Here is a 14,006-nt window from a genome sequence, read left to right as displayed (position 1 = left end):
CACCCATCCGGATGGTGAGTTTTAATGCCATCATTGGCTCCTACTGGTTTCTTGTGGATACTGTGACAGCTGGCAGCTCCAGACATCAGAAATCTATTCCCTCTGTCTGGAGATCAGAAGTGTGAAGTGCAGATTACAGGAGGGCCGTGTGCCCATCTGAGAGCTCTGGACGAACTCAGGGTCCAGTGACCCCAGGGCCCTATAGCTTATGGCTGCATGAACTCAACTCCCTTCTTCTATGTCCTGTGACCTCCTTCCATCCCTTGCGGTGTTTTTTGTTTGTTTTGGTGGGGTTGTGAAGTGAGGGTTGGGAAGAAGGGTCTCACAGTTCAAAATCATTTACTCAAACCAAAAGACAAAAAAAAAAAAAAATATGGAGAGATGGCTTTGTGGTTAAGAGCACCTGCTGGTCTTGCAGAGGGCCTGAGTTCAGTTCCCAGCACCCATGAAGGAAAGCTCACAACTGCCTGTACCTCCAGCTGCAGATGATTTTGAACTCTCAGTTCTCCTGCTTTTACCTCCCAATGCTGGGACTTCAGGTGTGCATTCCCACACCTGGCCTATGCCATGCTGGGAGTCTCTGTATGTGCTAAGTAAACATACTACCAACTGAGCTCCACCCCAGCCTGGCTCCTCTGGGTCCTGAGGCCACCTCTGCCTGTCTCTTGTGCTTGGATTTAGAGCCCCATAGGTGACCTAAAACAAATGCCTCCAGAAGTTCTTAAGGTATATCTTCAAAGACCCTCTAACCAGATAAGATTTTACTCACTGCTTCTGCATGGTCATGCAACTGACTTTGCCAGCCTCCCAATCAAAAGCACAGGTCCCACTGGGGACAAATTATATCCTCTGACATCTCCATCTTCAACAGAGCTACGATGATAAGATGCTTTGTTAACCCCATATCAGAGCCGTAGAGACTCTCAAAGATACCAGGCCAGGCTCCTGGGATCAGAGCAGTGGACAGATGCTCCTGCTCCTGCCCACAGCAGTGCCCACACCCACAACTTCCTGTGGCTAGGAGATGACATAATGCCCACAAGGCAAGTCAAGCCTCTTGAATGGCATCCTGGGAATTACAGGGCTGTTGTCCTGAGATGCACAGCCCCCTCCTGTAGCTTCCGATCTGCCGGCAGAGAAGGTTTTACCCATGCCAGAACCTCAATTAAGAAGGAGGTGGTCGGCCAAATGGTGCATTCTGGGGCCTCGGCAGCAAGCTCTCTCTGCAGCTTGTCTCCGCCGAGAGAGAGAGAGACTTCCCAGAAAGCTAGAAAGCAAACTGCTTCCAGACAAGATCCCAGCCGGATGCCTGATGGAGTCATTAGGTCAACAGTAGTGAATGATACATGGGCCCGGCAGTCCTGGTCTGCTGTGCTTGAGGGACACTGGTAAGAATGAAGCCTGTGACAGCTGGGGACACTACGCAGAACAAGGGGGAAAGGAAGACCAGAGGGCCAAGGAGAACTGGACAAGCGTGGGAGGCAGGAATGAGAAGTTAGGTTAGACATGGGCTCTCTTCCTAGTTCAGCTGCTAATTAAGCTGTGTGTGCTCAGAACTTTCTACAGAGCTTTTAGGATTCAGAAGGAAAAGACAAATGATCCAAGAAGGGGGAAATGGGCAAATAGTCTGAACAGGCATTTTGCAGAAGAAATACAGATGGTCAGAAAACATACAAAAAGATGGCTGATCTCCCTAGTTAAGAAAGAAACAGATTTGAAACAACGAGAACATAAGTGGGGAATTTAGCGGCATCTGAATTAAATCCCAGCTAATAGCATCATTAGCAGCATTAATTTCTTAGTTTTGATCTTCCTTCCTTCCTTTCTTCGTTCTTATTGTCATTGTTGTTTTAAGATAGGGTCTAATTATATAGTCAAGACTGTTCTCAAGCTCAAGGTGATCTTCCCCTCAGCCTCCTGGGAACAGGAGTTATAGGATGAAGGGCTTTTATTGTTGCCATTGGTTGTTTGTGACTTTCATTTTGTTTTTGTTTTGGGGTTGTTTGTCTGTTTGTTTGTTGAGACACAGTCTCGCTGTGCAACCCTGGCTGGCCTGGAACAAATATAGACCACACTGGCCTCAAGCTCACAGAGCTTTTCCTGCTTCTGCCTGCCACATTCTTGGAGTATAGCTATACACCACTATGCCTGGGATGAACATCTTTGACTCTGGGCTGCCATCTCCTTGCTCAGCCCTCAAAGGTCCAACTTTTCAGACTCCAGCGCCTTCATACCCATGGCTGGCAGGCTCCGGGTTGCATCTTTGCCAGCACCATTGTTCATAGCTTAGAGTAGAGTCCAGACAGCCCAGTGTGACACAAGAACTGGAGAGAAGGTAGGGTTCCAAGATGGGATCTTGACTGAGGACAGGAGCAAGGAAGACTACAGCTCAGGAGGAGGTAAATGTGGGTGGCCAACTTCACCCATTCCCCCAGGCCCTATCAATCCACTCAATCCATGGTAGACCACGGAACACGACATGGGCCAGAGTCCGAGCAGGTGGGATAGTTGGAGGCACGTGGAGCTGAGAGAGAAATCTGAAATCTGAGGTGCCCAGGTGGATTTCTAGGGAGCTTCCTTCAGGGCAGTGTCCCCTCCCCTAAACAGAGACCGTCCTTCCTTCCTCAACTCACTCAAGGCATGGGTTCCTTCCTGCTCTTGCTTCTTTAGATCCTTGCCCGGAAACCCAAATTATTCTAAGCGATGTCTCTCAGCAGAGCTGGAGAGATCACTCGGAGGTTAAGAGTGCTGGCTGCCCTTCCAGAAGTCCCAATATCCTCACGGTGACCTGTAAGAAGAAAAAAGAAAAGTCTCTTTCTATGCTGACACATCGTTCTTGCTTGTTCTCTTTTTGCCTTTCTCTCAACCAGTTTTCCTGTTTCCCACTGTCTTCTTTTTCTAGTATTTAGCTAAAGTCCTATCTCAGTCTTTTCTTTTTTATTACTTATTTATAATCCGTGTGTGTGTGTGTGTGTGTGTGTGTGTGTGTGTGTGTGCGCGCGTGTAAGCTAAGGGCTCCATTGCCTGTCTTCCTTAGTCCCTTTCCACCTTAATTTTTCTGACATTGAGCTTGGATGAGTTTGGAGCCTGTACATTTGGTCAGGCAGGCAGGCAGGCAGGCTGGCTGGCTGGCTGGCTGGCTGGCTGGCTGGAAAGCCTTAGCGATGCTCCTGCCTGTACCTCTCCATTGTTGGGATGGCAGGTGCACCCAGCCTGTCATTTCACCTGGGTGCTGGGATCTGAGCTCAGGTCCTCCTGCTTGGGAAGCACACACTCCTCAGCCCCTTCTGTCTTTGGTTAGCCAATGAGATCAGCCATTCTCCCTGGAGAATTGTACTTCTGGTGTCCCTACCCTAGTGGCCCCTCCATTTGACTACAGCTCCTGTGGCTTGGGCTTCAGGCCTGCTTGCCCACAGTTGAGCCCCTACCATATACAACTCCGCAGGATGGAGAGGAAGTCGTTGGCTTGAGGCAAACAGCAGGAAAGGCAGGATAGCTCAGCCTGGGCTCGCACCCTGTCAAGCATTTACCTGGATATTCTGTGCCCACAGAGCCTTGGGGCTACTTCTAGACAAGGTTCAAAACATCAAACTAATAGGACATCCCTGTTCGGAAGGAGAAAGGGTCCCAGCAAACCAGGCAGTAGGTATCTGTCTACATCATCTTGATGGCCTGGTCTTGTTGCACATGAAGATGGGCAGGTAGGATCCCTCGTGACCTTCTCTCCCCTCCTCTAACACACAGCTTCTGCCTTCTCCTACAGTGCCCACCCCTCACTGCTCACACCCAGCAGCCCTGCCTTCAGGACACTGGCTTCTGAGATGCTGCTGAGGTCTGACTCTTCGGCAGCCAGCCCAGCTAGAGGATGCCACTTTTAGATTTAATGCTTCAGGTTTTGTTATGGAAGTGGTTTGTTTTTCCAGACAGGGTTTCTCTGTGTAGCCTTGGCTGTCCTGGACTTGCTTTGTAGACCATGCTGGCCTCAAACTCTCAGAGATCCGCCTGCCTCTGCCTCCCTGGATGCTGATTAACAGGCATGCCTGGCTAACACATCAGGCTTTGAGAGCCTATCCATCTTGAAAATGTAGCACGTGTGTGGGAGAGAGGGCAGATTCTCGATTGTCCCCAGGACGCTGCTACTTTTCAAAGGACTACAGACTTCTTACAGCTAATAAACTCTTAGAAGTCTTCTTCCCCAAACCCCTTCCATCCAAAAGAGACCAGAAGTGTAGAGCTGGGGAGATGACTTAGTAGGTAAAGCACTTGTCAGACAGACATGAGGGACATGAGTTCAAATCACTGGAAGTCACATGTAGCCAACTGGGATAGCACACCTGAAATCCCAGCACTCCTATAATAAGGTGGGTGGTGGAGGCAGGAGGATCCCAGGGAATTTGCAGGCCAGCCTGGTGGGCATAGCAGAGAACAAGAAACCCTCTCTCAAACAAGGTAGAAGGTGAGAATGGACACCTCAGGTTGTCCCCTGAACTCCACATTTGCGCTGTGGCATGCGAATACCTGAATGTATGGGGACACACACACACACACACACACACACACACTACATTACATTAATTAATAATAACTTTTGAAGGCTCAAGTCAAAGACATTTCTACATCTCCACGAATATAACTATTTTTTTTTCTTTTTTGTGCCTTCATCTACAAGATGCTTCACCTTCACCGATCACCGGTGGAAATGAGTCTCATGCCACCCTCAGGTATGTGGGTGGGGGGGTCCTGTTGCTGAAGCAAAACACTTCAGGGCACTGGAGAAGTCAGGGCTGAAGCAATTCTTGTAAAGCTGACTGACCGCCTCTACCTGGCTTATCTAATGGGCTCCCCCATGTCTGTATTCGCCCCGTGTAATCTTCCTTCTATACTCTGCTCATAATTTTAATTCCATACCCCAACCCCAGGGCCACTGGCAAGAGAAAGGCATTATTGTGGATGAGCCAGTGAGGCACGCAGGCTCGAGACGCTATTGTTGGACACAAAAGCCGCTCTGTGAGCGCCGGAGCCAGTGCCCCGCATGTTGGGGCAGAGAGAGAAGGGTACTCGCTGTGCCCAAGCTCTGAGGGACCATCCTGAATCTGTAAACAACCAAACACACAAGTTGTGGGGTTTTCTTCTTAGCACGCTGGGTGCTTTTTACTCAATGTGTTTATTACAGGGCTCTATGCTTTATTTTTATTATTTTACTTTATTTTATTTTGAAACCTTCCGCATTTGAGCTGGGCGTGATGGTGCACGCCTTTCATCTTGGCAGAGGCAGGCAGACCTGTGGGAGCTCGTGGCCAGCCTGGTCTACAGAGTGAATTCCAGGACAGCCAAAGCTACACATTGAGAAACTTTAGATAGATAGATAGATAGATAGATAGATAGATAGATAGATAGATAGATAAAATAAACTTCTGCTTTTGAATAGACTCCACCCCCTGGTTTGAATAAGCATCCTTTTTGAATGCAGGTTGATGTATGTGTCTGAGTGTTATAGCAGTCAGAAAAAGCAAATTCATGGTGTAATTAGTAACAAATAGACTTAAAGGGCATGGCCCCACACTGCTCTCCATTCACAACCCTCTTGGCCTCTGAGGATCACCAGAAGGTCTGGGGCTCCCAGAATCATCTCAGCAGAAAGAGAGAAACCTGGAGGCCCTGGGACAGCAATCATGTGACTCCAACTAGAGATGTCACCTGCCCTTACAACCCTCTAGTGTCTGGTCATCACTAGCCAAGCAGCACCAGCCAAGACCAGGGGTCACAGAAAAAGGACTCCATGCCTCTGTTTGCTCTCCAGGGGAGGAGAGTGGTCTATTGCTCTGTTGAGGCCTCGGCACAGGTGCAGCACAGGACTCTCACCTGGGCCGTAAAACAGTGTCTCGGGAGAACCTCATGGCAAAGCACCCAGAGGCCCACGCACCAATTATGAGCAAGACTCTGAATGAGACATAGATTTCAGTGTTTAGTGTTTAGACATGTAACCAGTGTCACAGGGGTGCTACAGAGGTCAGGAACACTGCTGCAATGCTAAACAGCCAACAGCCCACAGGACTGTCCCTCAGAGAAAAACGTATGTGCTCATAACCGAACCACGGTTGCTGATACTCTGACCAAAATGCTTTACGGGACGACTTAAGGGAGGAAGGATTTGTTTGGGCTCACAGCCTCGGGGGGTTCTGTCAGTGGTGGCCTGGCCCCACACACTTGAGTAGATCATTCGGCAGCAGGAGTGTGTGCCCAGGAGCTATTCCTCACTTCTTGGTGAACAGGAATCAGAGGGCACAACAGAAAAGGGCCAAGGACAACATACTCCCAAAAATCCATCCTCGGTGACCTGCTTTCTCCAAGTAGGTTCTGCTTCCTACAGTTTCCGGAAGCTTTCAAACTAGCACCACAGCTAGATGCCAATCTTTCAACACAGGAGCCTTTGTAGCCAGACTTCTGACTACTTTATTGGGTTCTTTTATCTACCTCCAAACCCTCAGCACTGGGTAGGAGAGAAAGAAGGTTAGAGGGGGAAGGGGGTGTTGATATTGAAGACTACTTCCTGTTGATTAGGGGCATTGAGTCCCTTGAGGAGAGTTTGATCTTCATTGTCAGGATATCGCCAACCATCAAACAGTAACCAGCAACAGCAGGGGGAGCAGCAAGGGCCACAGCAGGGGGAGCAACAACCGCCTCAGGCATTTGTACCCTCTCAAGAGTTCCCAGAATTAAAAAACGAAAACTGTCTTCAGCTGGCAACATCGCACCTCTGCCAGAGCATGAGACCAACCATAGTCAGCTGCTGTGGACAGTCGGAAACAGCCCCGTACCCCACACGTGGGATTAAAAAAAAAAAAAGCATTCCCATACATTTCTGTGTTTTCAAAGAAACCAAAAAATAAATCTCACTGCAAGCCTTTGAGTGGGGATCAGTTCATATCCAAACTGGCCCAGCATTGGAATAGCACAAAGTTCACACTCAGAAAAAAAAAGAAAAAAAAAAAAAAGGAAAGCAAAAACAAGTCCCTGCCTTAGTCACCATTCAGAGAGGCACCACCCTCCTCTGATAAGGCCACACCTACTCCAAAAGGCCACACCTCCCAATCCTTCGAATCTTTTCCAACAGCATCACACCCCCGTGACTAAGCATTCAAATGTATGAGTCTATGGAGGCCTTTCTTATTTTAACCACCACAGTCCCCAAATCACAACAACAAAATGTCTGCCTTTTGGTACATCCTACATACTGAAGGAAGCCCAACAGAAGAGCCACATAGGAATGACCATGATACAAGCCACAGCAGGGACAGGCCAGAGCGACTGAGGTCACACCTCTGATCACTGGTTACCAGTGGCCTTTACACTGGCAAAATGCAGGTATTGCCAGACGTCCTGAAGACAAATTGCCTCTAACCTGAGACCATTTGGCTAGAACCTTCTAGTTTACAAAGGCCATGTTTGGCTAGGCAAAAGAAGGAGCCAGCCCTGAGAACATTGATGCCCAAGTGTAAATATACTACTACCACTGAATAAACCCTAGGCCTCCCTCTCTGGACCTCAGTTTCTCTGTCTGTAAACTGTCAGGATTCAATGAGACAACTTCTAAAGTCAGTTCAAAGCTTCCGGAATTTTTCATTTTGACCCCATTCTAGTTCCTCCCCCAGCCTGAAACACACACACACACACACACACACACACACACCATGAAGATAGCACTCCACTTAACTTTTCCACTCTAATGGATTTGAGACAGGGTCTCCTGTGGCCCACGTGGGCCAAGAGCTGGCTTTGGTTGAGATAACCGTTAGTTCCTGATCTAGCTGCTGGGATGGCAGGTCTGTCTAACAGGGTATGCACTCAGGAACTGCTAGAGACTCAAACCCAGGCCCAGGTACTTTTTTGGGGGGTGGGGGGGTGAAACAGGATTTCTCTGTGTAGCCGTGGTTTCTCTTTGTAGACCAGGCTGGGCTCACAGAGATCCACCTGCCTCTGCCTCCCTGAAAGCCAAACCCAGGTCCTTTGATGCCTCGGGTAAGCACTCTACCCATTGAGCCTAGGCAATACGAGGGTAATCGCAGAGCAGGCAAGATTGTGGCCAGGAGAGTGGTTGACGGGGGTGGGGTAGGGGTAGAGAGAGATAGCGTCCTGGTTAGTTTTACGTCAGCTTGGCATAAGCCAGAATCATTTGGGAAGAGGGACTCTCAATTGAGAAAATGCTCTCATAAGATCTCCTGAGGGCAAAGCTGTAGTGCATTTTCTTGATTAATGATTAATGTGGGTGGACCCAGGTTCCTGGAGGCAGTGCCACCCTGGGGGAGGTGATTCTTGATGGTATAAAAAGCAGGCTGAGCAAGCCATAAGGAGCAAGCCAGTAAGCAGCGCTCCTCCATGGCCTCTGCTTCAGCTCCTGCCTCCAGGTTCCTGCCCTGCTTGGGTTCCTGACCTAGTTTCTCTCAGTGATGGACTATGATGTGGGACTTAAGTGAAAAACCACCACCGAGGCAGACATGGTGGTGCATGTGTGTAATCCTGGCTCTTGGGAAGCTAAAGTTGAAAGTTCATGAGTTCAAGGCCAAGGTGGGCCACATAGTGAGTTTGAGACTAGCTTGAGCTACACAGTGAGTCCCTGTCTCAAGGAGGGACCTGAGGGGCTCAGCTGGCAGTGTTTGCGTAGCGTGCATGAAGTCCTGGGTTCAAGAGCTGGCACTGCAGGAAAGTGGGCATGGTGCTACCTGTTTATAATATCAGAGCTTTGGAGATGCAGACAAAAGGATCAGAAGGCCAAGATCACGATACATAGCAAGTTCAAGGCCAGCCTGGGCTACATGGGACTCAGCCCCAGAGGAGAGGGGGGATAAGGAGGAAGAGGAAGTGGCAACACACGGATAAAAGAACATTTATGTCTAAGAATGATGGAGGAGCATGTGTGTGTGTGTGTACACACGTGTTGATTTTACTGTAACCAAAATTCACCTCAAAGCCACCGTCAACATCTCTGAAGTGTCATTTGTCCTCTGACCGCTAGTCCAGATAAGGGAGAGAGGGCCTCACCCCCCAGACACTCCTCACAGTTTGGCCTGCTTCATTTCAGAATCCAATAAAGCTTGACTGTGGCCTGGAGAGGGAGTCTGGGAGTTTAATGAAAAGCTGCTCCATCTAAACAATGACTCAGGCCTCTCGGGGAACAGAGGAGGGTGGTCCCCTCACTTCCTGCCCATGTGCCCCTGAGCAAGGGCAAACTGTACTCTTCAGCTTCTGTGTGGAGCTGTCTTTCCTGCTATACCGACAGTTCTTGGGGGGTGCCAGGCTGTGGTGTACCCCAGCACCTCTTGCTCAGGAAAATCCTATTGGCTCGCTTGTTCATTCCTGAGTTCTTCCTGCAAGTGCTGTTTGGGGTTGAGGCTGTGAAGTAGCACAGGAGATGCACTCAACTGAGGGGTTAGAGTGTTTGCACAGCTGTGCACGAGGTCCCGCCACAACACATGTGTGCACACACATACTCGAGCACACATACACACACAAGTGCACACGCAAACACACATACTCAGCACACACATGCCCACACGGGAATAAAGCTCAGGCTGGGCGACGAGAGCATCACGGCATCTCATTGGTCTGAGAAACTCACTCCCCAGCGGGACACCTACAAGTCACATTTGACCCTGAAAAGTTACATCTGTGAGCCCAGCACTCTGGAAGTGGAGGCAAAAGGATCAGAAGTTCAGTGTCATCCTTGGCTACACAGTAAGGAGGGGTCAACCGATTTGAAATCCCATCATTAAATAAAACACAAACAAAACCTTCTGAGGCTAGAGAGATGCTTTAGGAATTAAAGCCATGCATGGCCTGCTCTTGCAGAGGACCTGAGATGAATTCCCAGCACCACAATTACCTCTTACTCCGATTCCAGGAGATATGGTGCCCTCTTCTGGCTTCCAAGAGCAACTGCACTCGCATGTACACACATGCATATGCATAATTTTGTAATCTATTTTCAATTGACTATATTGAAAAACCTAAACAGAAACCTATGTATCCCAAGTACTATCTATGATCTCTAAAGTAGCTCACGTCAGAAGTGTCTAACCTTGTGACATTTCAATGCAATGTTCTCATCAATAAAACTCAAAAGCATATGTGCCCCCTCCGAAAAAAAAAAAAAAAATCTCTTAACATTTTCAGTAAATCTATGAGGGTCGTGTTGTATTCCTAGCTACCATGGGGGCGGGAGTGGCATTCAGCCCACAGACTTGCCTGCTGGACACACCTAGCGTAAGAGACGCAAGAATGGATGGAGAGGTATCCACGAACAGAAGACTAGGGCAACAGAAGTCACACACCCTATCAGGCCGAGACATCAATCGGGGTGAGCCAGACTGGGTCAACGGAATCAGCCCCAACGATGTGCCTGGAAGCCCAGGGGGTTCTCTCTCCTGCCCCAGCCGACAACGCCAGAGCTCCACGTTCCCAGCTGGAAGAAACTGACAGCGGCTGTCAGAGCTGCAGCCCCCGCTATCTGCCCAGCCGGGAGCTGGAGGAGCCATCTGGCGGGCTGAGGCTGCAGAGATTCCCATGCACAGTGAGACGTAATCTGCAGGGACAGAGGATGCCCAGGGCTCTCCCAGGGCAGGGATGGGTTTGAAAGGCTGCATGATGCTGCCATGGGTTTCGTTTAATGGCTTAGGCCGCAGACAGTTTCTTCCACAGACAGAGGTGAAACAGAAGCCGCTCCCCTGGAGGCAAAATCTCCTGCCTGACTCCTGAACACACCAGGGACTGAATACACTGAGAGACTAGAAGTTGATTTTTCAAGCCACATGAGGTAGTTTGAATCCGACTGGTTTCACCATGCATGGATGGTATCTGACTCTTAATTATCTTTTTGTTTTTTTCATGCAAATGCTGTTTTAAGTATAATTGGAAACAGGATCTCACGAACTCCGGGCCAAGCTTAAACTTCCTATGTTGCTCAGAATGACTTTGGACTCCTGGTCCTCCTGCCTCTGCCTCCTGAGTGTTTGACTTACACATCTGCAGTGCTGGGGATCGAACCTGGGGCTCCAGGAAAGATGGGTAAGCACTCTACACTCCCAGCCTTTGCCTTTTAAATTTTTTTTTTTAATTTTAAAATGAGACCTTATTGGGTTTTAGAGCAATTTTAAGCCTACAGCAGAATTAAGCAGCAGGCACAGAGACCACACAGGTCCCAACTGTTCATAGCCATACTTGCCCATTGTCCACAAGCCTGAAGAGAGAGATCTCATCACTCCCAGATCACTATCAGCCAAAGCCCACGGCGCATACTGGGGTTTGCTCTTTCTGGGGTACACTAAGGATCTGGACAGATGTGTAATGACAAATGTGTACTGGTCTGGGTTTCTTTTCCATTGCTGTGCCGAAGCACCTCACAAAGAAGACAAAGAAGGAACGGTTTATTCTGTCTCATGGTTTGAGGTACCGCCCACCTTGCTGGGGACATCACGGGAGCAGATAAGCAAGACCACCTTGTTCCTGTAGTCGCGCGATGGCCAACCAGCGGGGCTTAGTCATCAAACGCCCACCCTCGTCCTAAGAAGGGACTCTGATCTCAAATGTCCACCCAAGGTGGACGGCTCCTGAGAAATGACACCCACCTGACCTCTGGCCTCCACACACGTGTGCACGCATCCACATGCCACACACATACATGCATAGGTACAAAATAAATAAACCCCGTCAGGTTGACAGTGGATACTCATCATCAGAGCGTGTGCCACCATCCTAAGTGCAACATGGGACAGCGTCACCGCCTAAAACCACCACGCTCGGCTTGTTCTCTCCCAACCCTCACTCCTGCAACATGTGGGGACTGTATTTTGAGGCAGGGTCTTTTTATATAGCCCAGGTTGGCCTTGAACCTGCCATCCTCCTGCTTCTACCTCTGAAGGGATTAGAGGCATGTGCCACCATGTCCAACTGAGGTCTTTTTGCTCCGCCCACGTCTTAACAGAACGCAGCTGAAACTCTCCCAAGTCAGCTAATTTTAGGGGGAAGGGGTTTGAGACCAATAAAGGTTAATAGAGCACCAAGAAATCATCTCGCTGAGCAGCTAGGGGGCTGCGTCACTGTTGTATTCGCTGAGCTCTGGAGACGGGGTCATGCTTCTTGAAGGATAGATGGAGGCAAACAAACCCTGCTTCCCTAGGAAAGACTAAATAAATAAACACTGTGTAATTACAGTCAGTGGTTGCTCTTGGGAAAGGAGGTGCTACGGTGCCTCAGGCCTATGGTAACAGCACTTGCAAGGAGGAGGCAAGAAGGTCAGGAGTCCATGGCCACCCTTGGCTAGCTTTCTGCTGGGACAGATAACAGCTTGTAAGATGATGCAGCCACACACAAACAGCCTTCACGTCACGAGACTTTAAAGCGCAGACTCACAGGTGTGGATCCGGTTTAGAATTCTGACGACCTCTTCCAAAAGGAGGGAACTTTGCAAGCGCTGAAGTGAGAGGATTTCTGTTCTTCTTTGGTTAGGTGTGGAGTTGGGGCCTCTCCCTCTGAGCACCACCCGAATGAGTGTCCCCCAGGCAGGGATATTCAGCGTCAAGGTAAAGCCAAATAGCTTGGTAGGATGACCCATTCACCCAGAATCATCCTCAACAATTCTTGGATGGAAATTAGACTGCCCTGACCCTGATGGGGAAGACCAGCATCAGTGGGAACAATAAAAAGAAAGAGGAGAAAGATTACAGGACAGTCACACTGGCCAGGGACCTTAAGTTCAGCCAATCGTCAGGGAGAAGTAAGTCAGAGGTGTTAGGGTCCATATCCGCTTCACTTTGTACATCAAGATATTAAATATGGGCTGGAGAGAACCTCAGAGAGTAAGAGCCCTGACTGCTCTTCCAAAGGTCCTGAGTTCAACTCCCGACAATCACAGGGTGGCTCACAAACATCTATCATGAGATCTAGTGCCCTCTTCTGGCGTGGAGGGGTACATGCAGGCAGAACACTGTACATAATAAAATCTTTTTTTTTTTAAATATATTAAATATGAGCTCATGAGTGCATCACATTTCTTTCTTTTTTTTTTTTTTCCTTTCTGTTTTTGGTTTTTTGAAACAGTATTTCCCTGTGTAGCCCTCCCTGCCTGGGAACTCACTCTGGAAGACCAGGCTGACCTCCAACTCAGGGATCAGCCTGTCTCTGCCTCTTGAGTGCTGGGACTGAAGACCACCTCACCCACCTTAGTGGATTACATTTCAGCTGCATCAGAGGGGAAGGCGTGGCTCCCGAGAACCTGACCTTTTGCCCCGCACAGCACTGTGTGTACCCCCTATGTGTCAGCCAGTAGCATCTCACAGGAGAGAGGACTATCTCATCCCAGCACCCGCTAGCAATTAGGCAGACTGTGCCCACGGGATGCACGCTAGGCTGTCTAAACACGCCCTGGATGTGAGCCCCTGAACGCAAATACTGAAAATAAAGGAATGCAGGTTTTGAAAGCTGTCATCTAATCTCAGAAAATGTGCCTTTTGAGACTGTGTTTTCAGGAAACGTTCAAAGAGAAAGATTGCTCATTCATAATTGGAATTTGTGAGTGAGATGGCTTCTTCGGAGCTTCTGGGCTCTTCTCCAAGGTTTCCTGGTATTTAGCTGGTCGCAAGGCCCTCTGTAATGAAGTAATATGATTGCCATTGTTTATTACAGTGATAGTCATGTGCACTGTTAATGCTGCGTTCATTATTAAAAACTTACATTTCAGCCAAGCTTGCCAAAATACAGCTACTATCCCAGGTCATGTGCAAAACTGATCAGTAATATGCTAGCAAGGATGTCATGCGTGGACAAGCATGATGGTGCACTCCTGTAATCCCAGCCCTCGGGAGACTGGGGCAGGAGGATTGCCGGTTGGGAGCCAGCCTTGGCTATTGTAAGATTCCATCTTAGAGAAAACAACAACAAAATACTATCAAGCTTAGAGTGGGAGATGGTGGGGTGTTTTTTTTCTGTGCTCTGTGGATGTCCTGGTGGAGTCA

The sequence above is a fragment of the Meriones unguiculatus genome, chromosome 7 (genome assembly GCF_030254825.1).
Source record: "Meriones unguiculatus strain TT.TT164.6M chromosome 7, Bangor_MerUng_6.1, whole genome shotgun sequence".
NCBI lineage: Eukaryota > Metazoa > Chordata > Mammalia > Rodentia > Muridae > Meriones > Meriones unguiculatus.
Note: the sequence above shows the minus strand (reverse complement) of the source record.